At 42.6% G+C, this 16,856-nt stretch overlaps 2 protein-coding genes and 1 long non-coding RNA gene across 3 annotated transcripts in view; 2 read left to right on the top strand and 1 right to left on the bottom strand.

The window, feature by feature from the left end:
• The window catches only part of RSPH14 (radial spoke head 14 homolog), a 197,402-nt gene that overhangs the window by 131,405 nt on the left and 49,141 nt on the right, over positions 1-16,856 (top strand). The gene's annotated exons all lie outside the window — the stretch shown is intronic.
• LOC122172301 (uncharacterized) overlaps positions 1-16,856 on the top strand; it is a 48,764-nt gene that overhangs the window by 3,359 nt on the left and 28,549 nt on the right. The window contains exon 3 of the long non-coding RNA XR_010592763.1: positions 1,045-1,203. This is a non-coding gene — a long non-coding RNA (uncharacterized LOC122172301). The remainder of the gene's footprint in view (positions 1-1,044; positions 1,204-16,856) is intronic.
• The window catches only part of GNAZ (G protein subunit alpha z), a 144,544-nt gene that overhangs the window by 105,668 nt on the left and 22,020 nt on the right, over positions 1-16,856 (bottom strand). The gene's annotated exons all lie outside the window — the stretch shown is intronic.

The raw sequence follows: 16,856 nt of genomic DNA, 5'->3' as shown, positions 1-16,856 counted from the left end.
GTACATAGGTATAGATTGTGTCTGCATTGGGGGCCTTAGCCTCCATTATTCTGAATCACTGGGGCCTGCAATTATGCAGCAGTGCCTTGACGTTATGCAGGTTCATGTACTGCAAAATCTTGATTCACAGCACAGGTTCTATAACATCTATATGAAATCATACCAAAAGGGCCGAAGTGTATGCATACAGAAATGCAAACCCAGTAGCAGCAAAAATCATTAACTCCTCCAACATGCAGTTAAAGGGTTTATTTAAGGGTGGCCAAAGTCCACAAACAGCAACTGTGCCCTCTCTTTGAGCCTTTCCATGCTCTTAACTTGGTGTGTAGGCTTTGAGGGACAGTTGAGGCCTCTACTAATTTCCCAAGTTTATTATTTGCGGATTGTGTCTTTCTCCTTAAGCAGAGTCTGAGTCAGTTATGGATTTAAAGCATAGACTGCAGAGCTGTGGGGGGCCTCCCCTAGGGTATGGCCCAATCACTTAAACAAGTACATGGAAGTTAGGGTTGCCTCTTGGCTGGTTTTTTACTTACTTGCTGTTTTTTCTACTTTCTTGACAGTTGCCAGTTGAGAGATGTAATTTACTTTTTTTTTTTTTTTGCTGCATGTGTGACCACGCATGCAGCAATTTGTAACCTGTGGCCACACATATTATGGCTGGGGGATGCACCGCACCTGGCATCTGGGTCCCATTCTGTGTGCACAGTGTGCCACACGCCAGGCCCTCACTTGCCAGCTGCCAAAACTACAGCAGCTTCCCTCAGCACCAAGGAGCAGGTGGGAAGCAGGACAGACCTGTCACCTGAGGGCAAGGTTTGCCAGTAGGGAGGGGTAAGGAGCAGGATGGGGGAGGAAGGGATCCTGGGAGTGGATGGGACAGGGAACTCCCTCAAAGGCTGAGGCTCTTGGGAGGAGTCGGGGTGGGTGCTCATGGACCAGGTGGGTCAGGTTTCTGATGAGGGTGCCAGAGAAAGAAAGACAAGGGCCAGGCAGGAGTGGGGGAAAGCAAATCTAATCTCCCCCACTTTAAATGGTACTTCACAGCTCCTGATTTAAGGAAGACTTGAGACCGAACCACTGTAGATATTGAAAAAAGCATGGCCCCCTGAAAGTGTCAGAGGCGTCCCTATGGATCAGAGTTGGCATTAACAGCAGAGCTGTATTGAGGCGAGTTTCAGACTATTACCTACAACAATTTGCTCTGTAAGTAAAAACAATCTACACTTCTGTAGCCAAAGTTGGCATTCTCACTACAGAAAAAGTTATAGAACTGGGCCGAACAGACTGTGCTTCAAAGTCCCATTCATTCCTGACTGTCGCTGTTTCAGATTCCCTACCTCTGTTGTTAACATGTACATTTTTGAAACAGCTGCTTGTATACCTGTTCTGAGGGTTTTCATAACATTGGCTACACCTTTTCATATCACCACCTCACCTTTTCTTCCTTGTTGCTATTTAAATCTGACCGCTCTCCTCCTTTCATTTAATTTACGTGCGCTAGCACCCACCCATACATGCCAATTCCCACCTTTAGATGTGCTAGATAATTTTACTATTGCCGGTCTCTTCATTAACCAGTTTCGGAATGAAGCTGCCCTTCTTGTCATACACCCTTTCCTTTTCCCCCAGGTGGCACTTCTCCATGGTTTTTATATTAAAAAAATAAATAAATAAAAAATGGGCGCATGAACAGAACATATAGGCACATCATGTAAGCCTCAAATGCATTCAGGACTTAAAATCTGTATATTATACAGGCTTCACTAGTTGAAATATTTCACATGTATACCACACATTTTAAAATAATAAAGGCTTTTGGGCTGAATCTAACGAAGGTAAAATAATCCCAGAGAATTCATTTCAGGGCCCGTTAGTTGTGTGTGTAGAAATTAAAATACATACTGTACACAGAGACACTAGCAGAAGACCAAATTGCACTCTGCATCACTAACTGCACTCTATCAAGCCTGAAAAAGAGTGCCAATATCAGTTGTTGGTATTTACCTTGTTTTTCTTTACTACTTCCCTTGTCTCTTGGGTATTCACTTGGCACGTAATGAAGTCATGAAGTACAAGTAATGTATCAGCATAAAATGAAAAAATGACACAGTATATGATAGAGTGGTAATTACCATAACCTTGCTCACCGTGGCATAGCCAAACACACTACTGTAAGAAAACCCTCCACTAAAATGTGGAGCTGTACTTTCTTCACAGAAATCGCTTTGTCCCAGTGCTGCATTTAAGACAAGATTGAGGTATGAAATCTAAATTTCTGTTTGGCCACGTGAATCAGTGACCTTCTGGCCAGAGTGGAAGAGTGACGTGACATAATTAAAAATATGGCCAAATTCTGCTCTTTTATATTGGGTTAAATCTGGAGTTCGCTCCAGTAACCTGACTCCGAGCATAAATACTCTGGCATACCTGGAGGCAGGATTTGTTCCACTTTTTCTGTAGAGTCCCATTACTGGAGGTTTCCATTATTTATTAACCATATTGCCTTAACTTAAAGGGTTTTTTTCTTTCTATGCTCCCTGCTAATGGTGTTGCCATTTCAGATACTGTTTGCACAGACTCTCCCCTCCCCCTCAATCTATGCCTGTTGTAGCAACATATAACTTGCCATACTGGAGCAGACCAGTGGGCTGCTGTCATCCAGCATCCTGTCTCTGGCAGTGGCCAGTACCAGATGTTTTCAGAGGAAGGTGAACAATCCTGCAGTAGACAGATGTAAAATAATCGGCTGCACACATTAGGTCTCTCATTCTGATCTCTAATACTTAGAGACTGGATTAAGCCCAGAAGGCTTAATATCCTTTCCAAAATTTGTTACCAGTAGTTATGAAATCTGAATAGAATAGATATATATAAATATACAATACCTTTTGGAACCTTAAGTTATTGGCGTCAACTTCCTGTGGCAGAGAGTTCCACAGGTTGTTTATATGTTGTGTAAAAAATAGTTGATTTTATCAGTTTTGAATTTCCCACCTTTTAACTTCATTGACTGTTTCCTTGTTCTGTCTTAGATATTCACATCTATTCTCTGTGTAGCCAAGATGAGCAGTATATTAGGAGCTGCTTCATTTACATTTATTTTCCTCCTTATAGCAAACCACAGTTAAAGTCCTCCTCCTCTGCCCTAACACTCTTATTTGAGTAATTTTTTTATGTTCTACAAGATTTAGAGGGAGTCTGATATATCTATAACATTCCCAACCAACCTAGTAATTCAAGCTGTACAAATACTTTTCTGTGAATGTTTGCTATGAATTTCCTTTAACCCCGTTCACGTCCTCTTTGTTTGCTTTCTGTCAGCATTTGAGAGGTCAAGTTTTGCTGGCATGAATGTTCAGGGACAGTAAATTTCAAAGTCATGTGTCTGGCCTGATTGTTGCAGAAATGAATCAACTTCCTACAAGCTAGTGTTTGTACCAGAAGTACTTGTGTACCCATCCAACCAGGGAACAGAATCATGTGAATTTTCTGACCACTGATGATTAAGCAGAAAAGAAGAGGGTAAAGCCATTGGAAAAATTTATTGTGAATTATTCATTCAAGTTCTACTTCTAATTCAGATTGTCGTCATCTAGCACGGTAACTAAAGCTGTGTTAAACTGTTGTGTTACAAAAGCCAGGGTCTCTGAAGTTCACATGCAAATCTGAAACTCCAGGTGAATCTAAAAGGGCTGTCAATCCCCATGGACTGAATCTACCAATTTGTGTTCATAAAAATGGGAACTATTCAACTTGTGGGTTTTACATCATCCCACTAATAGCTTTTTTCATTAGACTGCATGATACAGCAATTGTGATAGGGATGTTCAGTCTAAATTAAAAATGAGATAGTATTTGGAATTTTAATTTGGAACTCAAATATTCATTTAAGTGGAAATGTGTATTGTAAACCTGTCTGGGAAATATTTTAGGTATATACTAAATAGCATGTGCCATCCCATTCTACTTCACAACTGCTTGCAGAGCCAGATTCTCAGACATTTATGGCCCCTTTGCAACATTCAGGTGATGTAAAGAGGCTGTAATCTGCATGTAAATCACTAGCAGAGAATTCTCCTGGTTTAGGGGAACTCCCTGGATAGTGCACTTGTGCCACTGTCTGCAAAACTAACACCAGTAACAATTTACTGCTCTAGGTGTGGCAGGATCACCTGAGTCAGAGGACAAAGAGCACTTTCTATAGGAGGCTTCTGTACTCCAGCTCATTTCTTTGAAACACAGTTTAATGCTCATACTGTACAAGTACTGCAAAGATTACCAGCCATGCCTTTGCAATGATGTAGGTCTCCCATTTTAAATACAAGTATCTACATCTTAGGGCAAAAATGTATTTCAAGCTTATTAAAAATATTGTAAAAATGTGTAAGTACGTAACTTTCCCAATAATAAATTTAAATGCAAGAAGGATGGTTCTATAAAATACCAAATGATATATAAAGTCCCATGGTTGGGGTAAATCTATTCTTTATTTTGAAATAGTAGTTTCCTTTCAAATTAGCCCAGGAGTAGTGAATGTATGGTAAGAGAAACCTAAACAAGAATGGACAACATTGTTCAGTAACACTGTGCCACTAGTAGTCCTCAGTCAATCAATGCGCACTAGTGACAGTGCTGCTGGCAATAGGCAGATGACAATGTCTGGGAATTTTTTCAGTAACTCTCTGCTTGGTGCACAGAGGCATGAAAAAGAGTCACATGCAGGAAAATAATTGTTTTACAACAGTTTATAGATTCTGTAGAGCATTTCTTCTTGCACTCTTTCACCATATAACCATCAATTATTCATTCATACCATGAGCTTGCATACGCTGCAAGCAAATGCAGTACATGCTCATCTATTAGGATGTTTAGCACAGAAGAGGAGGTACTTCCTCATAACTGCAGAAAAGATCTTCAATACATACAACACCTTGTGTTTATGAAAACAAACTTGACAGTGATGGATTTTTATGTAAATTGTTAGTTTTTAAATTTTATTTGTACCTAATTAATATTTAATTAGGCCATTACCATAGTGGCTAACCTCCTGTGTATTAAATAATAGAAATAAAATGAAGTGATATCACTGCTTTCCTGTTTTACAAGGCACTAATATAAATGCTGAGTAGATAGTTTATTACAGTAAAGAAATCCAATCATGGCCAAAGAAAACAAAGACAACAATACTATTTAGGTTGTAAATAGTACAGTTCAGCACCCACAGATGCGCAACCTGTAAATCAACTAAAGTGAACCAAGTTTACATATGTGCATTTCTCCAATAATAAACAATTGATAACTGAAAATTTTCCATATTGTAAAAGATGCCTCCCCTGTAGAGTTACCGATGTAAGCACAAAGTTGAACTTGTTTAGGGCAAAAATGGATGTCTGGCCAAATAAATACACTAGTACATACCACCCTCACCCAGTAGCATATCAAACATACTGCAACCTTAACAATAGTGTGCATATCCAGTTACTGTAGTGAAAATAACTTGACTGCTAAATAAACCTGCACATGGGCTCAATCTCTCCATCATGGTTGTTTACATGAATAATGCTGATGCCTGCATTTCTTGTGATATTTGCATATATGTGAGGATTTACTTGGGAGCCTTGCAAATTCTGGATCTGATCCTTCATTTGTCTGTTCTGCATTCTCATTTTATTAAGAATCCAACAGCTGTTGCCCAGTGAGATTCATGCATTTAAGTTCAATGGCACTGAACTAGCTGGGCTGAGAAGTGCATCTGTTGACCAAGCTCACTCTACCATCCTCCCAGGGCAGAGGTGAACCCTCTTTCACCGGTTTTACTTTTCTCTTGGAATAAACTTAATCTGACCTTTAATACAAAATTAATAAACCTTGGGTTTTTAAACCAGATTTGGATTTTTTTATACTCATTAAGGGCTTGATCCAACTTCCAATGCTATCTTTTCATTTACTTTCATGGAAGTTGGATAGGGCCCCATATACAGGACTGTCACCTCCCTACACCATGCCAGGATTCTTTATATATGTTGGCCAAAAGAATATTATGCTAACTGATGTCTAAACTCATGTCTCTGCCTTCCACTGACAGTTGAGCCTATTCAGACTGTACAGAAATCTGATGTTACATTAGTCATTTTAGCATGATTAAAAGAACTAGCTCTTCTATCACAAAATAAGATTACCATGTCCCTGGGTTCTGAGACAAGGATCCACTTAATAAAATTAACACCATAAAAGTTCATTAGTTGGGGTGGGGAGTGCACATTATAAGTAAATATTATTTTATTATACAGATGTTCGGCCACATTTTGCACTGACTTTCATGTTATAATCTACCAAACCCCATTGAAGAGAGTGGAAATATCTAATGCTAGCATGGTACGCTATTCGTGCTTCTTGAGCCAGTTATCAGAGCAGTCATTACTACTGCTATCTTGTCTAGCACTGGCCTCCTGTCTCTGCTTGTCTACTGTAAAGGTCTGCAGCTATGGCCTCCCTCCTCCCCTTGTCTGTGGGAGCAGAAAACCGTTCCATCCCCAGACTTCTCTGAGGCTTCCTAGCAAGGAAGGGCTACTCCATGCACCCTCCTCTGAACTGGCTATTTAAAAACAATCCATTTCTTCAACAGGACTTGAACAAGTAGTGTCTCTTGTTGCAGTAAGTGCCATCACTTTGCCGTGTTAATGCCCTAGTTGAGAATAGTACCTGTCCAAAAGACCTTATCCAGAGAAGCAGTAAGTGAAGGATGTAGAAAGCAGGAGCGATATTACCAGTGATAGCTGCTTTCACAGTCAAGTTAGAGAACATGCAGTGTGGCGCTAGTAGCAGGCAGTATAGCAAGAACAGTACGCTGGGTTATAGTCTCTTTTATAAGTGTGAAGTCTAACATTAATGTTGCACTAAGCTTAAACAAATGGAGGGTACAATCAAAGTTACTTCATTGACTTCAGTGGGAGTTGAGGGTGTTCAGTACTCCACAGGACCAGGAATTAAGTATGCCATAGTCAATGCATTGAATATTTGTCAGTAGAACCGTCAAAGTCAATGGAGTTACACCAGCATAAAAACTAGTGTAAGGACCAACATTTGTACAGTAATATTAGCCATTGTGGCCAACAGCCCTGATCTGTCTAAAAAACAGTCCCAGGTTTTCAAAACCCATCCCTGGAAACTGCTATCTTGGCCAGTGTTCCAGGACTGTGTGCCAGCGGAAGAAACCTCCTCTGAGCTGCTCTTCTCCTAGTAACAGATCACAGACCCTGATTCCTTGGCTGCTTCTTCTTTCACACAGTTTGTCTAAACAGAGAAGTTGCACCAGTTTAACTAGAGGTGTGAGGTTAATCCATTTAATCTAGTACAGTTTTGAATATGGACACTTTTATCAGTTTGAAAAGCCTGATTTAGAGCAGTGTAGCTTGCCCTGAGATTTACAGGTACAAACTAAACCAATATGCACGAAGTCTAAATTAATGAGCATCCACACAAGGGTTTGCACTGGTTTAACTAAGTCACTTAGACAACCAACCTGATAGCTTTCTTTGACAGGGTAACAAGCCTTGTGGCTGGGGGGGAAGCAGTACATGTGGTATATCTTTACTTTAGTATAGCTTTTGATACTGTCTCACATGACTTACTCATAAACAAAATAGGGAAATGCAACCTAGATGGAGCTACTATAAAGTGGGTGCAAAACTGGTTGGAAAACCATTCCCAGAAAGTAGTTATCAGTGGTTCACAGTCATGCTGGAAGGGCATAATGAGTGGTGTTCCACAGGGATCAGTTCTTGGTCCGGTTCTGTTCAATATCTTCATCAATGATTTCAATAATGACATAGAGATTACACTTAAGTTTGTGGACGATACCAAGCTGGGAGAGGTTGCAAATGCTTTGGAGGATAGGATTAAAATTCAAAATGATCTGGACAAACTGGAGAAATGGTCTGAAATAAATAGGATGAAATTCAATAAGGACAAATGCAAAGTACTCCATTTAGGAAAGAACAATCGGTTGCACACATACAAAATGCGAAATGACTGCCTAGGAAGGAGTACTACGGAAAGGGATCTGGGAGTCATAGTGGACCATAAGCTAAATATGAGTCAATACTATTGCAAAAAAAGTGAACAACATTCTGGGATGTATTAGTAGGAGTGTTGTAAGGAAGACACGAGAAGTAATTAGGCCTTAACTGGAGTATTGTGTCCAGTTCTGGGCACCCCATTTCAGGAAAGATGTGGACAAATTGGAGAAAGTCCAGAGAAGAGCAACAAAAATGATTTAAGATCAAGAAAACATGACCTATGAGGGAAGATTGAAAAAATTGGGTTTGTTTAGTCTGGAAAAGAGAAGACTGAGAGGGGACATGATAACAGTTTTCAAATACATGATAGGTTGTTACAAGGAGGAGGGAGAAAAATTGTTCTTCTTAACCTCTGAGGACAGGACAAGAAGCAATGGGCTTAAATTGCAGCAAGGGAGGTTTAGGTTGGACATTAGGAAAAAACTTCCTAACTGTCAGGGTGGTTAAGCACTGAAATAAAATGCCTACGGAGGTTGTGGAATCTCCATCGTTGGATATTTTTTAAGAGCAGGTTAGACAAACACCTGTCAGGGATGGTCTAGATAATACTTAGTCCTGCCATGAGTGCAGGGGACTGAACTAGATGACCTCTAGAGGTCCCTTCCAGTCCTATGATTCTATGACAAACCCTTGTCATCTGCAGCCTGGCCCCCAGCCAGCTGTCAGGAAGGGGGAAGCACCATCTAGGAGGAAAGTGAGGCACACAAGTGAGGGAAGAGCATGAAGGATGTGGAGGAGTGAATTTTATTGAAGGAGATTAGGCAATGTCAGAGATAAGACTTCAGAGAATGAGAGTATAGCTTGGAGTAAACACCATGTTGAGGAAATTACCCTGATGGTGCGTGAAATAAATCCCAAACTGTGGATCAGATGAGGTGGCTAGTAAGAGAAAGTGAATAGCCACTCATCCAGTCTAGATTCTGCACAGTATTTCATTTATTCTGAGCTAAAAAGATTCCAATCACAATAAAAATAATAAAATAACTTGTGCAACATTGTTTTAGAAAGTCCTCAATTCCTTCTGCCAACATTCTTCAACTTCTCAAATACTAACAGAAAATGAAGAAGAAAAAAAGCTGAAGAAAAACTAGAGGAAAAAAATACCAAACAAGGCTTTTTATTGTTCAGTTAATGAAAATTAATTGGAGATTGGGACATGGAGTTAGGAACAGGCTTGGGGATTGACTGAGATTCCTAGATTCCATTCTGTACATTCTGAGATTGGATGAGAATCCGAGGGAGGGAGACCAGAACTGGGAGCCGGTGGGGGATAGGGAGATCAAATAGGAGTGCCAAAGCAGGGAGACCGGGGCTAAGAGTGGGAAGGGGGAGAGACTGGAAAGCAGGGCTGATAGCATGGCTTATTAAGGTTGCCCAACATTTACAATAAGGCCTTTCTTCAGTTAGTTATAACCATTTGAAACTTCAACCATTTGGATTGAAATTTTCCATGAGAGATGTCTGCCTCAGGCTGAATTTTTTGGAAAATTTCAGTCAAAACAGTTGAGCTGCTTCTGAGAATGAGGCTAGATCAAAGTACTTGTTTTGCCCATGTTAAAAAACTTCCTGTGAGTTTTTCTTTGAAATCCTCTAGCACCTACATGTTCTGAAACAGAGAGTTGACATTTGGCAGGGACCTTTGTGCTAGGGGTGTGCCTTTTGCCATTCCCATGAAATATGAAAGTTTAAGATATAAGCCTTTTAAAAATGACAGTTTGTACATGCTCACTAGAGACTACTTCTTTTAGCTGCTAAAAATCGCCAAAGCTTGTCTGTCTGTCTTTGAGCACGCTCTAGCTTCTCTCAGCGCCTACTGCTGACCTGACTGCATATATGCCAACTCAAAAGAGCAACTGAGCATCACAGAACCTGTGTGACTTGCCTGCTTATGTGCCATAGGCTGCAAGGGCTCAGAAAAACCTTCCCAGTAATTGCTGCTCTGGATTGAGGAGGAGCCAGGCACTAAAAGTGAGAGCAAGGACCCATTCTCGCCTGTGCTCTCAGTGATTTCTGGCACCTGGGCAGCATGGAGGAGGAAGACATCTGATTTAAATGCAGAAGATACAAAAGCTATATAAGGAGGTGAAAAGGGGGTAGATTGGGACAAGGAGTTCAGTGAGACAGAGTTGCAGGGGAGAAGAGAAACTGGGACTGGTCGGGTAAGTAGGCTGGGAAGACTGGAACTGGGATAGCTGGTGTGGGAAACAGGATGACAGGGAGCCAGTTGGCAAGGGAGGGGTGAATACTCTGAGATCAATTGAGGAGTTGAAGCAAAGGGGAGACTGGGCCTAGCTGGGCAAAGAGACTGAAATATGGAGTAAGGGAGGGGTTTGGGGGACTGACTAAGATTGGATGAGAAGACAAGGGAGGGAGTCTAGAAGCTGATGAGGTGGAGGGTAGAGAGATGAGAAGCAAGGAGGCGGGAACAGGGACTGCCGAGGCAAGGAAACTGGTTATCAGATTGCGAGCCCAGAGGGAGAGACTAGGACTGGTTGAACAAGGAGACTGGGATGAGAATCCTGAGGTGTGAAGACTGGAACTGGGGCAATGAGGATGGGGTGGCAAAAAAGACAGGACTGGAACAGGGTCTGGTTGGAGTCAAAGCTAGGGGGAACAGGCAGAAGACTGTGCCCACTAGACCCCACCCTCCCTCCAGAGCCTAGAATGGAACCCATGATTCCTGAATGTCACCATTCCTCTGCTGTCAGCAGCTATCTGTGAAACACAGTGACTGTGTCTCATTCTCCCTTTCGTGCCTGGTCTACATGAAGGATGGCAACCTGCTATCACTTACTCATTTAGCTCAAGTGACAGGTCTGTCTGGTTCCAACTCTGCTGGTTAACCATGTGGGTGTCATTGTGAAGACACACGATGGAATTTGTTTTTTTAGTTTGCTTTTTTAAAAATCTAGCAAACTACACGTACATTTAAATTAAAAGAACATTACTACTGCTGGAAAGTCAAGCACTCAAAAGTTGTGCATAGGTATTATGATACAATCTTTAATTATATGATCACAGACTACTTTTTCCATAGGATCCTTGCTTCATTCAGTGCACAGCATAGAGCTGTTGTGGGGATGAATTAGTATAAGAGGCTATTGTCTATGCCAGGGGTCTCAAAACTCAAATGACCATGAGGGCCACATGAGGACTAGTACATTGGCCCAAGGGCCGCATTACTGACACACACACCCCCGCCACCCTTGGCCCCGCCCCACCCCCACTCCTCCCCTTCCATGAGGCCCCGCCGCTGCCCCGCCTATTCCCACCCCTTCCCTGCCCCCATTCCAACCCCTTGCCCGAAATCCCCACCCCAACTCTGCCCCCTCCCTGCCCCCAGGGTGTGGGGTGTGGTGGGGGCTCAGGGCAGGGAGTTGGGGTGAGGGGTACAGCAAGGGGTCAGGGTGCAGGGTGTGGCAGGGTGCTCAGGGCAGGGGGTTGGGGTGCAAGAGGGGTGCAGCAGGGGGTTCAGGGCAGTGGGTTGGGATGCAAGAGGCGTGCGGGGTGAGGCAGGGGGTTCAGGGCAGGGGTCAGGGCACAGGAAGGGTGCGGTATGGGGCTCAGGGCAGTGGGTTGGGATGCAGGAGGAGTGCGGGGTGAGGCAGGGGGTCAGGGTGCAGGGTATGGCAGGGGGCTCAAGGCAGGGGGTTCAGCTGCAGGAGGGGTTCAGGGGGCAGGATCTGGCCCGGCACGTACCGGGGGCAGGGCAGGCTCCCTGCCTGCCCTGCCCCCCGCTACAGGCTGGAACATGGGGAAGGGGGGGCGGAGGGACTGTGTGTTTCTGTTGCTTGAGGCACTGCCTCCAGCAGCTCCCATTGGCCGCGGTTCCCCATTCCCAGACAATGGGAGCTGCTGGGGGCACTGCCTAAAGCAACAGCCACACAGCCCCTCTGCACCCCCCCCCCCTTCTCATGTTCCAGCCTCTTCCCGGAGCTGCGCAGGGCAGGGCAGGTGGGCAGGGAGCCTGCCCTGCTTCCAGTGCACGTCCGGCCACCGCTCTGGTAAACACTGGGGGAGGACGGGGGGGCTGTGAGGGGCTCGCGGGCCGCAGAAAATCACGCCGCGGGCTGCGTGTTTGAGACCCCTGGTCTATGCAATTCCTGCCTCCTTTGCTGCAGAAATTGGAAAATGTGTAGTGAATGAGGCAGGAGACTGCTGGAAGAGAAAGGGTGGAGGTCCCATGTTTCAAAGACAATTGAATGCTGCCTTGGAGAATTGGATTATGTTCCTTCCTCTGCCACAGAGATCTTTTGTGATGCTAAGCAACTTGCTTAAACAAAACTTTTCACAGGTGGTAACTAATTATGTGTTCCTTGTTTTCTGGGTGCCCTATCTGAGACCTAGGAGCCTGATGTGAAGAAGTGTTGGGAACTCACCACTGCAACTGAAGTTAATGGGAGCTGTTCATGAATATATAGAGCGCTATATAAACACTAAGTATGCTGAAAAATCAAGTCCTAGGCATCTCAAATTGGGCACTCAAAATTAGTGGGTACTTAGACCTTAATCTCTTTATGACTGAGCTAGCCATTGGTAAAACTGGAATAATACCCACCCTCCACATCACAGGGCTTTCAAGATAAAGTAACAGTTGGGTAGCACTCTGATACTATAGCGATGAAAGCCATAGAAAAGCCTGTGAAGAAATTAGTAAGTCTTTTTTCATAGTAAGGTTTGAATAATGTGCAGTTGGTAAATCCAAGGACCACACACTGAACAATGAGGATAAAACAAAATATTAAATAGTTTTTTATCAATTGAGTGCAGTCCATCCTGTGCACTGAACGAGGCAGGAATTCTGTAGAAAAAATAGTATGATCATGTAATTAAAGATTCTCACAATACATACAAAGCATTCAAATAAATGTTGCACAGGCAACCTTAATTCTGTAATTTCCTAGCATTTGGGTGTGTGACTTTGCAATGTTAATAATGTTCTTTTACCCTAGTTTGTGTGTAATTATAATACAAATATTACCCCACTGATTCCATTGGCAACAGATACTCTCAATGTGATAAATGACTTGCCCTTTACTCTTGTAGTTTTTCCACTTGAAAATCAAATTGTTCCCAAGACAGACAGTAGGACAAGATATTATTGAATTAAAATTATAAATGTGATTTATTTTGGGGGGCCCAGTTACATTACTGATCAAATCAGTAAGGTGAGCTCCTTGTTACCAATGGTGGTGGATTGTGCTTGGCCAGCCCAATAGCAGCTACTACTTACTTTTATTTTTACAGGGATGGCTGGGAGGAGGTCCATTAATTTCCTTTTTGCTTTTTTCGAATTGTGATTATTATTACAGGACTTCACAGATCTGTGACCTAAAACCTGGGCTCAGGCAATAAAGTTGCCAGATGGGGACATGCAGGTAGGAGAAAGGAAGGAGACTGGAGGGGCAATATTGGAGTGAGTATGAGGAGTATGTTGAACAAAGTTTTAGAAGGCATAGGCCCATGTATACAGTGTGCGCACATGCACGCGCACTGGCTTATACATTTACTGTAACTGTTCCAACACATGAATAAATGCCTCTGCAAATCAGGTAATTAGACATGTTTGTGCACACATTTGTAGTAATAGGGCATGAAAAGAGAGATGGATATGTGGGCACTCAGAACTCTACCTCCCCTTTTAAAAACTCTTGATCGGTAATTTAAAAATATAGGAATTTTAATGGTGGAATGGTTCAGTGAATTGTTGTTGCATGTTTATTTAGGTCATGATATGATCTAGACATGACTGACAGGTTTCCTGAAGTGAGATTTTACTAATCTGTTTTATATTCATAGGGGCAGGGACTGTGTCTGTGTTTGGGAAACACCTAACATAGTTTAGGCACTATCAAAATATAAATAATAGCCGTCAGTGGTGTCCACAAGCTAAAATGTGCACCACAGCTAAAACTTAGTGTGTAGCCCTGACCTAAAACCGAAGAAAGTTCCCACTCCAAATAGACTGTCTTCGTTAGACCGGGTTCCAATAATTTTTCATTCATTTCTCTGAACATGCACAAGCAGCATTCCATATTAATTCCAGGCCTACCTTCGTGAGACCAGATTACAATCTTTAGTTAATGGACTTTCTCAAGATTTATGCCAGTGGGACAGAGATCAAAATCTGGACCATTTTAGGGCCTGAGGTAGAGCTGCTATCTGAGCTGAGCTTTTAGCTACTCCAATCCCAGACTCTTCTAGCAGGAGCTGCTTCAGGAAATGGTGATGAATACTGGCTATGAGGCGTTTACACTTCACTCCCACTATGTCTCAGCAGGAGCTCCTGTATGGAAATGGTGTAATTCCTGCCCTGTTTAGTAACTCTAGACAAACACACTAACACTATTTTGATTGTGTGAAAACGTGTCAACACAATCAACACAGCCAGCATGTAATCCCAGTTGCTTCCTGAAGTGAGACAAAACAGGCCAAATTCTGCTCTCAGATGCATCGATGTAAATCCAGATAAACACCATTGGCTTTGGTTGGAGTTACTTTGCTTCATAATGCTATAACTAAGACCAAAATCTATCCACAATTGCTCTAGATATGACCTTTATCCTTTCATAGAGGATGAAGAGAGACAAAAATATTACAATAGATATCTAACAGGTGTGCAGAGAGGCCTGGCTGATAGACAAGGAATCATACAAATTACACACACAGAAGCTGCCTTAGGGATGTACAAACATTATATTCAGTGAAAGATGGAGCAAAACAATGAAAAAAAGCAGTGCCCTATCAAAATGACAACAGCAGTGCTCGGTCAGCCTCAGAGGAATAGAAGTTTCACCCTGCTGCAGGCTATAACTTCTTTGGTTAGAGTTTCCTTATTATTATTATTATTATTATTATTATTAAAATCTAAGTAAAAGATGAGAAAAAAAAAGAGAGATAGATGGGGGAGTACAAGGAATCAGCAATACAATATTGGTCAGTATGTTAGGCAGTATCAGCAGACCACCATCTAACATTGTCAAGTTTTTGGTAGAGATCACAGCAAATGAGAATTTTGAGGAGGGACTTGGAGGATAATGAAGTAGCTTTGTGGATGTGTATTGGGAGCTCCTCCCAAGCATGAGGGGCAGCATGGGAGAAAGCACAAAAGTGCTTGTTTGAAAATTTAACAAGTGAGAGATGGAGGCTGGTATCACTGGCCAACCAGAGAAAGAAGTGAGATTTTGATACTGACTGAGAGATGATAGGTAGGTTAGGATAGGCTGTGAAGAGACTTGAAAGAGAAGACAAGCAGTTTGTGTTTGCTACAATAGAGGAGGAAGAGCTAATGGAGGGATGCAGAGAGAGGGCTGTTGGCGGGAGGGATAGCTCAGTGGTTTGAGCATTGGCCTACTAAACCCAGGGTGCTGAGAGTTCAATCCTTGAGTGGGCCATTTAGGGATCTGGAGCAAAAATCTGTCAGGGATGGTACTTGGTCCTGCTGTGAAGGCAGGGGACTGGACTTTTCAAGATCCCTTCCAGTTCTATGAGATAGATATATCTCCATATTATATATGATATGGTTAGACTGGCTGGGAGAATGATCTTTGCAGAAGCATTCTGAATGGATATGACTGAGGCAAGATTGCATTTGTCAAGGCCAGAAAAAAGATGTTGCAGTAACCAAGATGTGAAATGATGAGAGCCTGAATGAGTGTTTTAATTGCATGGATAGATAGGAAAGGCCATATCTTAGAGGTGTTATGCAAAAAGAATCTGTAAGATTTAGACATATCCTGGATGTGAGGATCTGGAGAGAGCTGAGTTGAAGATGACATCCAGGTTATTGGCCTGAGTGACAGGTAGGATGTTGGTGTTGTACCTGAGTGATTGAGAAAGGGGATGGGGGGATTTTGGAGGAAAGATTAAGAGCTTCCTAACTATGAGCTTGATCTGACAGCTGGACATCCATGAGATGACATCCGAGACAGGCAGAAATTTTAGTTTAGACAGAAGGTGACAGATCTGGAGTACAGTAGGTCTGAGTCATCAGCATAGAGATGGTTGTTGAATTTATGTTGGAGAATGAGATTGCCCAGAAATAAGGTATAAAAGGGAGAAGATAAAGGAACTAAGGACACAGCCCTTCTGAACCCCAACAGAAAGTTGGAGGGCCGGGGGGGGGGGGGTGAGGAGGACCTCTGAAAGACATGCTGAAGGAGCAATTAGAGAAGGAAGAGGAGAACCAGGAGAGGAGAGTCACAGAAACCAAAAGAGGACAAGATTTCAAGAAGAAGAGCAAAATCAGCTGTGTCAAAGGTGGCTGACTGGTCAAGGAGAATGAGGATGGAGTACTGGTTCTGAGCTCTAGCTAGGAAGAGGTTGTTAGAGACTTTGAGAATGGTTTCAGTGGAATTCAAGGGGTTGAAGGAAGCCAGACTGGAAAACTCTAGGATGGAATTGGAGGGAGGAACTCCAGACAATGATTGTAGACAGCCTGTTCAATAAGCTTAGCGATGAAGGGTTGATGAAGCTGTAGTTTGAAATACAAGTGGGGTCAAGAATGGATTTTTTTAAGATAAGAGAATCTAAGGATTGTAAGGAGAAAGAGATGAAGAACTGCAAGAGAGGAGATGAGAATGGACATGAGGGATATCAGGAAATTGGGTGGGGTCTCTTGAGAAAGTGGAGAAGTTAGAGGAGGATAGCAATTGAGAAACATCTCCATCTGTGATAATGAAGTAGAGAATTGTAGTAGATGAAGGGAAGGGAAGGCAAGGCAAGGCAAGCCAAGCCAAGCCAAGGGATGGGAAAAGGTCACATCATATTTTGTCAGTT

This window comes from Chrysemys picta, chromosome 15 (genome assembly GCF_011386835.1).
Source record: "Chrysemys picta bellii isolate R12L10 chromosome 15, ASM1138683v2, whole genome shotgun sequence".
In the NCBI taxonomy this organism is placed as follows: domain Eukaryota; kingdom Metazoa; phylum Chordata; order Testudines; family Emydidae; genus Chrysemys; species Chrysemys picta.
The sequence above is the reverse complement of the archived record's forward strand: the minus strand, read 5'-3'. Positions and strand labels throughout refer to the sequence as shown.